We start from the raw sequence: 17120 nt of genomic DNA, 5'->3' as shown, positions 1-17120 counted from the left end.
CTTCTCTTGGATGTTCCAATTGTATCGAGCTTGGACATTATGTTGTTGCATGCAAGAGTGCAGTGTTGGCTAGTTAACCTGTTTGAGAATGTTGTGCTTTCCCTGAACCCGAAGAGAGGTCGGATTCGAGGATGGGGTTGGTTAAAAGTTAATCGAGTGTATATCAACTGTTTTGGAGAAGACGGTTATTTTCCTGAGGTTGGTGGTAAGGAAGATTGGTTTGTGTCTGCTAAGCAAGTTGATGAATCGGTGCAAGATGGTGCCGAGTTGTTTATGTTGTTGGCAACTTTGGATATTCGTGAGAAGAGGACGCTTGAAGAATTGCCAATAGTTTGTGAGTTTTGGTAGAGTAAAGTAAGTTTTCTTGGACATGTGATTTCGAGTGGTGGTATTTCTGTGGATCCTACGAAGGTTGAAGCTGTATCTCAGTGGGAAGCTCCTAAGTCTGTTGCTGAAATTCGAAGTTTCCTTGGTTTGGCTGGTTATTATAAGAAATTCATTGAAGGATTTTCTAAGTTGTCGTTACCATTGACACAGTTGACTAGGAAAGGTCAAGCTTTCATTTGGACTTCGCAGTGTGAAGCGAATTTTCAAAAGCTTAAAAGAAAATTGACTACGGCTCCTATTTTGATTTTACCGGATCCGTTAGAAACTTTCGTTGTGTATTGTGATGCTTCTTTGTTGGGTTTGGGAGGTGTTCTGATGCAAAAAGGGCAAGTGGTAGCTTATGCTTCAAGAAAACTTAAAGTTCATGAGAGGAATTATCCGACGCATGATTTAGAGTTGGCCGCCGTTGTGTTTGTGTTGAAGCTTTGGAGACATTATTTGTTTGGATCAAGATTTGATGTGTTTAGTGATCACAAGAGTTTGAAGTACTTGTTCGATCAGAAAGAATTGAATATGAGGCAAAGGAGATGGTTGGAATTCTTGAAAGATTATGATTTTGGTTTGAATTATCATCCTGGAAAGGCGAATGTTGTAGCCGATGCATTGAGTAGGAAGTCCTTGCACATGTCTATGTTGATGATTCGAGAGTTTGAATTGTTGGAGCAATTTAGAGATTTGAGTTTGGTTTGTGAAGCGACGCCTTCGTGTGTTAAGCTTGGTATGTTGAAGCTTACGTGTGGCATTCTTGACGAGATTAGAGAAGGTCAGAAGTCAGATTTGAAATTAGTCGATGTTATGACATTGATTAATCAAGGCAAAGGTGGTGATTTTCGGATTGATGAGAATGGTATCATGAGATGTCGTGATCGAGTTTGTGTTTCGGATGTTGGGGATTTGAGAAAGAGGATTCTTGAGGAAGAGCATAGAAGTGGTCTGAGTATTCATCCGGGTGCTACAAAAATGTATCAAGACTTGAGAAAGATGTTTTGGTGGCAAGGTATAAAGAAGGATGTAGCGGAATTTGTGTATTCATGTTTGACTTGTCAAAAGTCAAAGATTGAACATCAAAAGTCGTCTGGTTTGATGCAACCGTTATCTATTCCCGAGTGGAAGTGGGATAGTATCTCTATGGATTTTGTTTCGGGTTTGCCGAGAACATCGAGTAATTGTGAGGCGATTTGGGTCGTTGTGGACAGGTTGACGAAATGTGCTCATTTTATTCCGATAAGGATGGATTATTCGATGGAGAGACTTGCTAAGTTGTACATCGAAAGGATTGTGTGTTTGCATGGTATTCGGTCGAGCATTGTTTCGGATAGAGATCCGAGGTTCACTTCGAGATTTTGGGAAGGTTTGCACAGTGCTTTGGGTACGAAGTTGTTTTTGAGTTCGGCGTATCATCCGTAAACTGATGGTCAAACGGAGAGGACTATTCAGTCACTTGAAGTTCTTTTGAGGTCTTGTGTTTTGGAACAATGAGGGAATTAGGATAGTTTCTTGCCTTTGATCGAGTTTACGTATAACAACAGTTTCCATTCGAGTATTGGAATGGCACATTTTGAGGCTCTTTATGGTAGAAGGTGTAGAACTCCTTTATGTTGGTACGAATCGGGAGAGGGTGCTGTGATTGGACCCGAGTTGATTCAAGAGACTACGGATAAGATTAAGATGATTCAAGAGAAGATGAAGGCTTCTCAGAGTCGTCAAAAGAGTTATCATGATAAGAGGAGGAAAGCTCTTGAGTTTGAGAAAGATGAACATGTGTTTCTTCGAGTTACGCCAATAACGGGTGTTGGTAGAGCTTTGAAGTCGCGTAAGTTGACGCCGCGTTTCATTGGTCCTTATCAGATTTCCGAGAGGATAGGTGAGTGACATATCAGATTGCATTACCACCGTCACTTTCTAATCTTCATGATGTGTTCCATGTGTCTCAATTGAGGAGGTACATTGCGGATCCATCGCATGTTGTTCCATTAGATGATGTTCAAGTGAGGGATAACTTGACAGTTGATACATCACATATGCGAATTGAAGATCGAGAAGTGAAGAGGCTTCCTGGTATGGAGATTGCTTTGGTGAAAGGGATATGGGGCGGAGTCGCCAATGGCAATATTACTTGGGAACTCGAGGATAAGATGAAGGAATCATATCCTGAGTTGTTCGTTTGAGGTATTTTCGAGGCCGAAAATCTTTTAAGTGGGGGAGAGTTGTAACAACCCTATTTTAGTAATTATTTCTTATATTATTATTACTATATTTTATTTTATTAATTTGGAGTGTTAATTAATTAATTGGTTGTTAGGTAGTATAATAATCGATAATATTAATTAATTTGGTGTGTTAATTAATTATTTAGTTGATATGAGATATAATTGAATAATTGAATTAATTAACTTGGTGGACATATTGTGTTAGTTTAATTTAATTGAACTAAGTAGAGATATTTAAATATTAGGTCTTATTGGGTCTATTAATTAAACTAGAGGTATCACTCTTTAAGCCCAGATAGAATACTAGTATATAAGAGGTGAGGAGAGGGAGAATTAGGATTCATTTGATCATTTGACAACAATAGAGAAAGAGAAGAGGAAAAGTAAGGAGAAGAGGGGAAGAACAAGAGAGGAGCTAGGGTTTCCAGAAAATTGAAGAGGTAAGGGGGGAATCCTTATTATTATGGGTTAGTATGATTGGATCAATGGGTAGAAATATGTTTACGTTGAATTCCTTAAAACCTAACAATTTTGATGAGTATTCTTGATTGTGGTGATTTGATTGTGTTAAAACTGCAAATTAATGTTATATACTTAGAGTATTGTATGAGTTATAATTTTCTGAGCGTTTGACTTTTTACGGAATCGAAATCGAAGGTCCGAAAGTCCTCCAACGATGAAAAACGCAAAAAATTCTGCATTCTGTTTTGTGTTAACACAGGAATAGCATTCTGTTTTTGCGTTAACCGGTTAACAGAAAGCGTTAACGGGTTAACATTGTTGAAAATCTAGTAGAAAGTGTATTCTGTTCTGCGTTAACCGGTTAACCAAATGCGTTAACCGGTTAACACGGTTGAAATCTGCCAGGAAGTGCATTCTGTTTCGCGTTAACCGGTTACCCAAATGCATTAACCGTTTAACACTGTTTGAAAAGTGAAAAATTGAGATTTTAAATGCTGTATTCGTTTTGGAATGAAATCTATGTGTGCGTATTTGATAATTAGTTTATATATCTGAATAGTGGATTGTGATGAATGTGTATATGTACTATTGGTGGATATTTCATAGAGTTGAGTTATGGTTATATGTGGAATGATTAAGAAGGTAGATATGATCTTAATTGCATATTATATGAATGATGTATTTGTTATGAATGTGTATGTGTACCATTGGTGGATAATTCATAGAGTTGAATTATGGTGATATGTGGAATGTTAAGACGGTAGAGATGATCTTAATTGCATATGTATTGGTATTTGTACATTCATTCATGGCATGGTCGGCTTCATAGTGGAAGCGGTGAAACTGTGGGTTCACATAGACGTTAGTCCTTGAATGGAAATAGACGTAGCATACGTTGATCCTTAATTGGAAATAGGCGTAGTAGACAGACGTTGATCCTTGAATGGAAATAGACATAGCATACTTTGATCCTTAATTGGAAATAGGCGTAGTAGATAGACGTTGATCCTTAATTGGAAATAGGCGTAGCATACGTTGACCCTTAATTGGAAATAGGCATAGTAGTGGCTTTGATCTTGTCCTGATCGGAAGCGTGGCTTGGATTCTAGATATTGAATCGGAAAGCGGTGAAACGTTGGGTTCACATTGAGGTACCGCATGCATAGAGTCACATGTCTTGCATTGAGTCACATTAGAGTTATGTGATCATCGAGTGTATGCATTGTTGTGATTGTGATGTGTGTATGAGATATGGTAATTGAGTTTGGTGATGTTTGGATACATAATTTGGCAAAATATGTGATTATGTGATAATTGTAGTTATGTGTATATTTGGGAATATAGTATTGGATTTGAATATTATACTCCTTGAGTTTTGATGGATGTTGAAACATGTGAAATAAATGTTAACTAATATTATTTACATGGTTATACGAAGTGTGATGAATTCCTTTAATTGTTGATTTAATCATTGTGCCTTATTATACTTCTTCATAATGATTTGAATTCTCACCCTTTTTGTATGAATGTTACCTTTACATGGGTATCGTGCAGATACTCCAGAGTAGTATTGCTGAAGTAAATGGACGGTAGCTCACTCGAGATTTAGCTGGAGAGTTTCCGTGTTTCAGTTTAGAGACTAAGTAGTGAGTCAATGCTCTGGTCATGTAACACTGGGTAGATTAGTAGTATTGAACTCATATCTTATTTGGATATGCATTATGTTATTACTTGTTTTATTTTATCTTGAGGAGATTATTGAGAGATGATCATGGTATGGGACATGGATCATTTTATGAAATGCATGAGTATTCGTTATTTTCCGCTGCGATCGCATATTCGTGAATATTCATGAGAACTGAAATGTGTTATTTTAAATGACCAGGTGTATTGTATATTGATGATGAATGATGTTGGTTTTTGAAAGCTTTTAGTTTTTGAAAACGTCGATGTGACGCCCTTTTGTTTATATGCGTACTTATTTACTCTGATTATATGTTAAGTATTTTGGGGTAGAAAAAGGGGTGTTACATTAGTGGTATCAGAGCAGGTCGGTCCGTCCGGCCAGGTTGTTTAATTATGTTTGTTCCCTAGTATGCGACATGTGTGTGAGAACACTATCGATGCTGATTTATTCTCCATTGCAGATTGGGAATGAAATAAGTGGGGGAGAAGCGTCTGATTCTCTTGGATGTTCCAATTGTATCGAGCTTGGACATTATGTTGTTGCATGCAAGAGTGCAGTGTTGGCTTGTTAACCTGTTTGAGAATGTTGTGCTTTCCCTGAACCCGAAGAGAGGTCGGATTCGAGGATGGGGTTGGTTAGAAGTTAATCGAGTGTATATCAACTGTTTTGGAGAAGACGGTTATTTTCCTGAGGTTGGTGCTAAGGAAGATTGGTTTGTGTCTGCTAAGCAAGTTGATGAATCGGTGCAAGATGGTGCCGAGTTGTTTATGTTGTTGGCAACTTTGGATATTCATGAGAAGAGGACGATTGAAGAATTGCCAATAGTTTGTGAGTTTTGGTTGAGTGAAGTAAGTTTTCTTGGACATGTGATTTCGAGTGGTGGTATTTTTGTGGATCCTACGAAGGTTGAAGCTGTATCTCAGTGGGAAGCTCCTAAGTCTGTTGATGAAATTCGAAGTTTCCTTGGTTTGGATGGTTATTATAAGAAATTCATTGAAGGATTTTCTAAGTTGTCGTTACCATTGAAGCAGTTGACTAGGAAAGGTCAAGCTTTTATTTGGACTTCGCAGTGTGAAGCGAATTTTCAAGAGCTTAAGAGAAGATTGACTACGGCTCCTATTTTGATTTTACCGGATCCGTTAGAATCTTTCGTTGTGTATTGTGATGCTTCTTTGTTGGGTTTGGGAGGTGTTCTTATGCAAAAAGGGCAAGTGGTAGCTTATGCTTCAAGACAACTTAAAGTTCATGAGAGGAATTATCCGATGCATGACTTAGAGTTGGCCGCCGTTGTGTTTGTGCTGAAGCTTTGGAGACATTATTTGTTTGGATCGAGATTTGATGTGTTTAGTGATCACAAGAGTTTGAAGTACTTGTTCGATCAGAAAGAATTGAATATGAGGCAAAGAAGATGGTTGGAATTCTTGAAAGATTATGATTTTGGTTTGAATTATCATCCTGGAAAGGCAAATGTTGTAGCCGATGCATTGAGTAGGAAGTCCTTGCACATGTCTATGTTGATGATTCGAGAGTTTGAATTGTTGAAGCAATTTAGAGATTTGAGTTTGGTTTGTGAAGCGACGCCTTCGTGTGTTAAGCTTGGCATGTTGAAGCTTACGTGTGGCATTCTTGACGAGATTAGAGAAGGTCAGAAGTCAGATTTGAAATTAGTCGATGTTATGACATTGATTAATCAAGGCAAAGGTGGTGATTTTCGGATTGATGAGAATGGTATCATGAGATGTCGTGATCGAGTTTGTGTTCCGGATGTTAGGGATTTGAGAAAGAGGAATCTTGAGGAAGAGCATAGAAGTGGTCTGAGTATTCATCCGGGTGCTACAAAAATGTATCAAGACTTGAGAAAGATGTTTTGGTGGCAAGGTATAAAGAAGGATGTAGCGGAATTTGTGTATTCACGTTTGACTTGTCAAAAGTCAAAGATTGAACATCAAAAGCCGTCTGGTTTGATGCAACCGTTATCTATTACCGAGTGGAAGTGGGATAGTATCTCTATGGATTTTGTTTCGGGTTTGCCGAGAACATCGAGTAATTGTGAGGCGATTTGGGTCGTTGTGGACAGGTTGACGAAATGTGCTCATTTTATTCCGATAAGGATGGATTATTCGATGGAGAGACTTGCTAAGTTGTACATCGAAAGGATTGTGTGTTTGCATGGTATTCTGTCGAGCATTGTTTCAGATAGAGATCCGAGGTTCACTTCGAGATTTTGGGAAGGTTTGCAAAGTGCTTTGGGTACGAAGTTACGTTTGAGTTCGGCGTATCATCCGCAAACTGATGGTCAAACGGAGAGGACTATTCAGTCACATGAAGATCTTTTGAGGTCTTGTGTTTTGGAACAAGGAGGGAATTGGGATAGTTTCTTGCCATTGATCGAGTTTACGTATAACAACAGTTTCCATTCGAGTATTGGAATGGCACCTTTTAAGGCTCTTTATGGTAGAAGGTGTAGAACTCCTTTATGTTGGTATGAATCGGGAGAGGGTGCTGTGATTGGACCCGAGTTGATTCAAGAGACTACGGATAAGATTAAGATGATTCAAGAGAAGATGAAGGCTTCTCAGAGTCGTCAAAAGAGTTATCATGATAAGAGGAGGAAAGCTCTTGAGTTTGAGAAAGATGAGCATGTGTTTCTTCGAGTTACACCAATAACGGGTGTTGGTAGAGCTTTGAAGTCGCGTAAGTTGACGCCACGTTTCATTGGTCCTTATCAGATTTCCGAGAGGATAGGTGAAGTGGAATATCGGATTGCATTACCACCGTCACTTTCTAATCTTCATGATGTGTTCCATGTGTCTCAATTGAGGAGGTACATTGCAGATCTATCGCATGTTGTTCCATTAGATGATGTTCAAGTGAGGGATAACTTGACAGTTAATACATCACCTATGCGAATTGAAGATCGAGAAGTGAAGAGGCTTCATGGTAAGGAGATTGCTTTGGTGAAAGTGATATGGGGCGGAGTCGCCAATGGCAATATTACTTGGGAACTCGAGGATAAGATGAAGGAATCGTATCCGGAGTTGTTCGTTTGAGGTATTTTCGAGGCCGAAAATCTTTTAAGTGGGGGGGAGTTGTAACAACCCAATTTTAGTAATTATTTCTTATATTATTATTACTATATTTTATTTTATTTATTTGGAGTGTTAATTAATTAATTGGTTGTTAGGTAGTATAATAGTCGATTATATTAATTAATTTAGTGTGTTAATTAATTATTTAGTTGATATGAGATATAATTGAATAATTGAATTAATTAACTTGGTGGGCATATTGTGTTAGTTTAATTTAATTGAACTAAATAGAGATATTTAAATATTAGGTCTTATTGGGCCTATTAATTAAACTAGAGGTATCACTCTTTAAGCCCAAATAGAATACTAGTATATAAGAGGTGAGGAGAGGGAGAATTAGGATTCATTTGATCATTAGACAACAATAGAGAAAGAGAAGAGGAAAGTAAGGAGAAGAGGGGAAGAACAAGAGAGGAGCTAGGGTTTCCAAAAAATTGAAGAGGTAAGGGGGGAATCCTTATTATTATGGGTTAGTATGATTGGGTCAATGGGTAGAAATATGTTTACGTTGAATTCCCTAAAACCTAACAATTTTGATGAGTATTCTTGATTATGGTGATTTGATTGTGTTAAAACTGCAAATTAATGTTATATACTTAGAGTATTGTATGAGTTATAATTTTCTGAGCGTTTGACTTTTTACGGAATCGAAATCGGAGGTCTGAAAGTCCTCCAACGATGAAAAACGCAGAAAATTCTGCATTCTGTTTTGTGTTAACGCAGGAATAGCATTCTGTTTTTGCGTTAACCGGTTAACAGAAAACGTTAACCGGTTAACACTGTTGAAAATCTGTTAGAAAGTGTATTTTGTTCTGCGTTAACCGGTTAACCAAATGCGTTAACCGGTTAACACGGTTGAAATCTGCCAGGAAGTGCATTCTGTTTCGCGTTAACCGGTTACCCAAATGCGTTAACCGGTTAACACTGTTTGAAAAGTGAAAAATTGAGATTTTAAATGCTGTATTCGTTTTGGAATGAAATCTATGTGTGCGTATTTGATAATTAGTTTATATATGTGAATAGTGGATTGTGATGAATGTGTACATGTACTATTGGTGGATATTTCATAGAGTTGAGTTATGGTTATATGTGGAATGATTAAGAAGGTAGATATGATCTTAATTGCATATTATATGAATGATGTATTTGTTATGAATGTGTATGTGTACCATTGGTGGATAATTCATAGAGTTGAATTATGGTGATATGTGGAATGTTAAGACGGTAGAGATGATCTTAATTGCATATGTATTGGTATTTGTACATTCATTCATGGCATGGTCGGCTTCATAGTGGAAGCGGTGAAACTGTGGGTTCACATAGACGTTGATCCTTGAATGGAAATAGACGTAGCATACGTTGATCCTTAATTGGAAATAGGCGTAGTAGACAGACGTTGATCCTTGAATGGAAATAGACGTAGCATACGTTGATCCTTAATTGGAAATAGGCGTAGTAGATAGACGTTGATCCTTAATTGGAAATAGGCGTAGCATACATTGATCCTTCATTGGAAATAGGCGTAGTAGTGGCTTTGATCTTGTCCGGATCGGAAGCGTGGCTTGGATTCTAGATATTGAATCGGAAAGCGGTGAAACGTTGGGTTCACATTGAGGTACCGCATGCATAGAGTCACATGTCTTGCATTGAGTCACATTAGAGTTATGTGATCATCGAGTGTATGCATTGTTGTGATTGTGATGTGTGTATGAGATATGGTAATTGAGTTTGGTGATGTTTGGATACATAATTTGGCAAAATATGTGATTATGTGATAATTGTAGTTATGTGTATATTTAGGAATATAGTATTGGATTTGAATATTATACTCCTTGAGTTTTGATGGATGTTGAAACATGTGAAATAAATGTTAGTTAATACTATTTACATGGTTATACGAAGTGTGATGAATTCCTTTAATTGTTGATTTAATCATTGTGCCTTATTATACTTCTTCATAATGATTTGAATTCTCACCCTTTCTGTTTGAATGTTACCTTTACGTGGGTATCATGCAGATACTCCAGAGTAGTATTGCTGAAGTAAGTGGACGGTAGCTCACTCGAGATTTAGCTGGAGAGTTTCCGTGTTTTAGTTTAGAGACTAAGTAGTGAGTCAATGCTCTGGTCATGTAACACTGGGTAGATTAGTAGTATTGAACTCATATCTTATTTGGATATGCATTATGTTATTACTTATTTTATTTTATCTCGAGGAGATTATTGAGAGATGATCATGGTATGGGACATGGATCATTTTATGAAATGCATGAGTATTCGTTATTTTCCGCTGCGATCGCATATTCGTGAATATTCATGAGAATTGAAATGTGTTATTTTAAATGACCAGGTGTATTGTATATTGATGATGAATGATGTTGGTTTTTGAAAGCTTTTAGTTTTTGAAAACGTCGATGTGACTCCCTTTTGTTTATATGCGTACTTATTTACTCTGATTATATGTTAAGTATTTTGGGGTAGAAAAAGGGGTGTTACATAAGTTTCCTAATGTTTTTCCTGAGGATATTTGTAACTTACCATCAGAGCGAGGAGTTAAGTTTACCATAGACTTAATACCTGTTAATAGACATGTGTGGATGGCAACACATAGGTGTATGCTTTAGAGTTAAGTGAGATGAAGAATTAGCTAGAAGAGCTGCTAGAGAAGAAACTTGTCAGATCTAATGTGTCATTGTGGGGAGCACCATTGTTGTTGGTTAAGAAGAAAGATAGTAGCATGAGGTTATGTGTTAATTGTAATATCCCATATTCCCTTAAATGCTCAATTAGTTGTCAGTTGAGACCAATTGAATTCCTATGTACTATATCTTTTGTTAGTTGTAACAATTGGAGCTCCTATGTGCTCTAAATGTTGTCAATTGGGACCAATAGAGTAACCGGTGAACTCTGAAGAGATTAATTATTAATAAAGAGACAGACCAATATTAATGAGTACAAGAGAGGACATTTTTGGTAACATTAATAATTGGTCAATTGGTGCTGGAAGATAAAATATCAATTGAGATATTTTATGATACTTCTTGATATTATATATTACTTATATATTATATAGTATTTTGTGTGGTGGAAAAGAAAAGAAGAAAATGATAAGAAGAAGTAGGTAGGAGAGAGTGAGAGATATCAGAAAGAGGAAAAGAGAAAGAGAAAGAAAGAGGAAAAGAGAAAGAGAAAGAAAGAGGAAAAGAGAAAGAGAAAGAGAAAGAGGAAGAAGAGGAGAAGAAGAAAACTCGTGGAAGAAGAAGAAGAAGGAAGCCATGGAAGCACCATCATCTCATCTATATCATCACCAACTTCATCTTCTTCTTCTACTAGGTGAGTTCTAGTTAGAAACTCTAGGTTTCTAGAAAAGTTAGGGTTGTAGAATCATAAACAATCATGAGTAATCCATGTTATGTGTTGATGTTTCTCTTGTTGTTATTGTTTTCATGAACATGTGCTTGATGTGCTCTTCATGATTGTTGTGATTACATGAGTTGTGTTTATGATGTTGAAAACCCTATTATACATGTACATATGAACTTGTTGTATTCATACTCCTCATCAGGCTATGTGTTGATATCATGTTGTTGTTGTTGAAATTGTGATGCTTGGGTGTTTAATTTTGATGTGTTTTGTTGTTGAAGAATCCTGTCATATGAAATTGGTAGGTAAAAATGGTAGATGGAAAGGAAAAATAAAAGAAGAAGAGTTATTTAGGGAAAGAAGTTGCTGAGAATTAATGAAGATTGGAATTTTTCCTTTTTCCATAGTGGTAACCGGTTAACCAGAAACAAAACTCACTTCTGGGCAGTTTTTGTGAGTGGTAACCAGTTAACGTTTTTAGGGTAACCGGTTAACATGAAAACATAACTCATTTGAAAACAGAACTCATTTCTGGGCAGTTTTCGTGAGTGGTAACCGGTTAGCGTTTTTAGGACCTCCTTGAAACTGTACAAGCCTTACCACTAGGCTAGAGAGGTTGTTGTTGAATACTTATGCAATGAATAAATATTAATCTAAATCTTGATTAAGATAGATTAATGAATTAATAGAGTGGTACATCTCCGTTTTGGATACGGACGGATGCGTTAGAAAGATAACGTAAAGAACTATTATTATTGTTCCATGTTATAAAATATTATGTGATTTATAAATGCCATGAATTTTATCATGATGAAAATTAAATATTGTTGTTATGTGAAAGGTGAAATAACATGATTAAAAACCTTACCAAAGATAAGTGAGGAAACCTAGGAGAATAACTTGATTAATAACTTAGAAATATGATCTAGGTTATGGAACATGTGAGATATATGTATGAGAATACTGTATTCATTCGTACGACGCTTATGTGGAGGTCGTGGACGAATTGTTGCCATGATTGAGAATGAGACGCATTGTATGGAACATGCCATGTTATTATTTGTGTAATGTGGTGAATGAAGTCACCTGTGATTGATGAATTTTGTTATGGTTCATGGAACCAATGATTTGTGGAACCGAATTTTGTTATGGTTCGTGGAACCAATGATTATGGAACCGATAATGTATTCAGAATGTGTGTTTTTCTGTGGTGGTACACATCTCTATTGGTATGCTTAGATGAGTAAACATTGGGATGTGGGACCAATGATTCGAGCCTCAATTGGGTTTGAGCCCCAACCATGGTGGACATGGGGGAAAGGTGGACACCAAAGTGGGATAAGGCCCATACGGTGAAAGAGACTCAAAGTGGGTAAAGTCCCATACGAGTGATGGTTCTTAAAAGTGGGTTTGAGTCCCATAGGGGAACCGGATATCCACCGCGAAAGTCGAATCATACGAGCATGCATGAACCGGGCTTGGCTTAGACGTAAGTCTGTTCGGGAATTGATGCGTCGTGATCTGAATAATGATCGTGGTTGAGTTATGAGAACTCAGATGCATGTTGCCATACAATTGCAAGATAGTTTCCCCATCGCTCAAGTCTTCGTTCCCTTGTTGACTTGAGTTGGATATGAGTTGGATATTGACTAGAAAACCCTGTAGAGCCGAGTGGACCCATATGATAGGAGAACTCACTGAGATTATTATCTCATCCCATTATTGTTGTTATTTTTCAGGTATTCTTTACAGGTTGAATATAAGAGCAATTGTTATGGATGTTTCAAGGGTTGCTGTTCATTATGATCTTCCGTTGTGGAGATGTGTGCAATGGAGATATTGTACATAGTTCTTAGATTTTTATTGTTTAAGCATTATTGTATAACATGTTCCATTGATGTTTTTAGTTTGGACATGTATATATATTGATGCCATTAGGCACTTATGTTGGATCAGTACCAATTATTAACACTTGTATGATATTATTCTAGATATATATTATACGGGTTGTTACATTAATTATCAACACCCGAATAAGGTTACAATTAAGAATACGTATCCTCTTCCTAGGACCAATGACCTTATGGATCAGTTGTTTGATGCTTGTGTGCTTAATAAGATTGATTTGAGATCAGGTTATCATAAGATTCAAGTAAACTCATGAGATATTCCGAAGACTGTGTTTGGGACCCTATATGGTCATTAATAGTATTTAGTAACGTTGTTCGGCGTGTCTAATGCGCCACGTGTATTCATGGAGTATATGAATAAAATCTTTTACCCTTACTTGGATCAGTTTGTTGTGGTTTTCATAGATGATATCTTGGTGTATTCTAAGTCAGATGAAGAGCATGCAGGCCATCTACGAGTTATGTTGCAAACTTTACAAGAGAAGAAGTTGTATGCTAAGTTGTCCAAGTGTGATTTATGGTTACGAGAAATGAGTAGTTTCCTTGGTCATGTGATTTAGTGGTGATATAGCAGTTGATCTACCTAAGGTAGACACAATGTTACAATGGGAGACTCCTAAGTCCGTTACAGTGGTCAGAAGTTTTCTTGGATTGGATGGTTACTATAAATGTTTTATAGAAGGACTTTTGAAGTTGGCTCTGCCTTTCAGTCAATTGACTTGGAAAGGGTAAACTTATATGTGGGATGCTCAGCGTGAAGAAAGTTTCAAATAGTTGAAGAAGAGGTTGACTATGACACTAATTTTAGTTTTTCCAGACGCGAACGAATTTTTTTATGTGTATTTTGATGCTTCTAAGACGGGCTTAGGTGGTATGCTCATGTAGAATTGTCAAGTTGTAGCGTATGCTTCGAGACAACTAAAGATTCATGAGAGAAATTTTTCTACCCATGATTTGGAGTTGACAACAGTGGTATTTGTGCTTAAGGTTTGGAGGCACTATTTGTATGGTTCGAGGTTTGAGGTTTTTAGCAATCATAAGAGTTTGAAGTATTTATTTGATCAGAAGGAGCTGAATATCAGGCAGAGAAGGTGGTTAGAGTTTTTGAAGGACTACGACTTTGAGTTAAGTTACCGCTCTGGTAGAGTTAATGTGGCAGCAGATGCTTTGAGTACAAAGTCTTTGTATGTGTCGACATTGATGGTTAGAAAGATGGAATTGATTGAGCAGTTCAGAGATCTTAGCTTGGTTTGTGAGATGACGTTGCAAAGTGTGATGTTGGGTATGCTGAACTTGAGTAGCAGTGTTTTAGAAGAGATTAGAGAAGGTCAAAAATTGGATTTGGGATTGATTGATCAGTTGGTATTAATCAATCAAGGTAAATAAGTGGACTTTAGAGTGGATGAGAATGAATTTATGAGATTCTAAGAAAGAGGGTCACAAAAGTAGTTTGAGTATTTGTCCCAGTACTACAAAGATGTACCAAGATCTTGAGATGTTTTGGTAGTCAAGTATGAAGAAGGATGTTTATGAGTTTATATATTCTTGTTTTACTTGTCAGAAGTAGAAGATCAAGCATCAGAAACCGAATGGGTTGTACAATCTTTGAGTATTCTTGAGTGGAAATGAGATAACATCTCTACGTACGTTGTTGTGGGTTAGACAAAGACAACAAGGTGAAGTGATTCAATTTTGGTAGTGGTGGATAGAATGATTAAGTCAGCTCATTTTATTCCAATAAAGATTAATTACCCATTGCAGAAGCTGGCAGAGGGTTACATCAGTGAGATTGTGAAGTTGCATGGTATTCCTTCAAATATTATTTCAGATAGAGATCTGAGGTTTATGTCGAGGTTTTAGGAGAGTTTACAGGTAGCCTTAGGAACCAAGTGGAGCTTGAGTTCTGCCTACCATCCGCAGAAGGACGATTATACATAAAGGACTATCTAATCTTTGGAATATTTATTGAGAGCTTGTGTTTTGAAGCAAAAAGGTAATTGGGATAGCTACTTGCCATTGACCGAGTTCACATATAACAATAGTTACCATTCTAGTATTGGAATGAAACCTTTTAAGGCTTTGTATGGAAGGAGTTGTAGGACTTATTTGTATTGGTATGAATCAGGTAAATATGTTGTGCTTGGACCAGAGGTCATTCAACAGACTACTGAGAAGATCAAGATGATTCAGGAGAAGATGAAGGATTTGCAGAGTAGACATAGGAGCTATCATTATAAGTGAAGGAAGGAACTTGAGTTCCAAGAGGAAGATTGAACATCAAAAGCCGTCTGGTTTGATGCAACCGTTATCTATTACCGAGTGGAAGTGGGATAGTATCTCTATGGATTTTGTTTCGGGTTTGCCGAGAACATCGAGTAATTGTGAGGCGATTTGGGTCGTTGTGGACAGGTTGACGAAATGTGCTCATTTTATTCCGATAAGGATGGATTATTCGATGGAGAGACTTGCTAAGTTGTACATCGAAAGGATTGTGTGTTTGCATGGTATTCTGTCGAGCATTGTTTCAGATAGAGATCCGAGGTTCACTTCGAGATTTTGGGAAGGTTTGCAAAGTGCTTTGGGTACGAAGTTACGTTTGAGTTCGGCGTATCATCCGCAAACTGATGGTCAAACGGAGAGGACTATTCAGTCACATGAAGATCTTTTGAGGTCTTGTGTTTTGGAACAAGGAGGGAATTGGGATAGTTTCTTGCCATTGATCGAGTTTACGTATAACAACAGTTTCCATTCGAGTATTGGAATGGCACCTTTTAAGGCTCTTTATGGTAGAAGGTGTAGAACTCCTTTATGTTGGTATGAATCGGGAGAGGGTGCTGTGATTGGACCCGAGTTGATTCAAGAGACTACGGATAAGATTAAGATGATTCAAGAGAAGATGAAGGCTTCTCAGAGTCGTCAAAAGAGTTATCATGATAAGAGGAGGAAAGCTCTTGAGTTTGAGAAAGATGAGCATGTGTTTCTTCGAGTTACACCAATAACGGGTGTTGGTAGAGCTTTGAAGTCGCGTAAGTTGACGCCACGTTTCATTGGTCCTTATCAGATTTCCGAGAGGATAGGTGAAGTGGAATATCGGATTGCATTACCACCGTCACTTTCTAATCTTCATGATGTGTTCCATGTGTCTCAATTGAGGAGGTACATTGCAGATCTATCGCATGTTGTTCCATTAGATGATGTTCAAGTGAGGGATAACTTGACAGTTAATACATCACCTATGCGAATTGAAGATCGAGAAGTGAAGAGGCTTCATGGTAAGGAGATTGCTTTGGTGAAAGTGATATGGGGCGGAGTCGCCAATGGCAATATTACTTGGGAACTCGAGGATAAGATGAAGGAATCGTATCCGGAGTTGTTCGTTTGAGGTATTTTCGAGGCCGAAAATCTTTTAAGTGGGGGGGAGTTGTAACAACCCAATTTTAGTAATTATTTCTTATATTATTATTACTATATTTTATTTTATTTATTTGGAGTGTTAATTAATTAATTGGTTGTTAGGTAGTATAATAGTCGATTATATTAATTAATTTAGTGTGTTAATTAATTATTTAGTTGATATGAGATATAATTGAATAATTGAATTAATTAACTTGGTGGGCATATTGTGTTAGTTTAATTTAATTGAACTAAATAGAGATATTTAAATATTAGGTCTTATTGGGCCTATTAATTAAACTAGAGGTATCACTCTTTAAGCCCAAATAGAATACTAGTATATAAGAGGTGAGGAGAGGGAGAATTAGGATTCATTTGATCATTAGACAACAATAGAGAAAGAGAAGAGGAAAGTAAGGAGAAGAGGGGAAGAACAAGAGAGGAGCTAGGGTTTCCAAAAAATTGAAGAGGTAAGGGGGGAATCCTTATTATTATGGGTTAGTATGATTGGGTCAATGGGTAGAAATATGTTTACGTTGAATTCCCTAAAACCTAACAATTTTGATGAGTATTCTTGATTATGGTGATTTGATTGTGTTAAAACTGCAAATTAATGTTAT

Source organism: Lathyrus oleraceus, chromosome 7, assembly GCF_024323335.1.
Source record: "Lathyrus oleraceus cultivar Zhongwan6 chromosome 7, CAAS_Psat_ZW6_1.0, whole genome shotgun sequence".
Taxonomy (NCBI): Eukaryota; Viridiplantae; Streptophyta; class Magnoliopsida; order Fabales; family Fabaceae; genus Lathyrus; species Lathyrus oleraceus.
The sequence above is the reverse complement of the archived record's forward strand: the minus strand, read 5'-3'. Positions refer to the sequence as shown.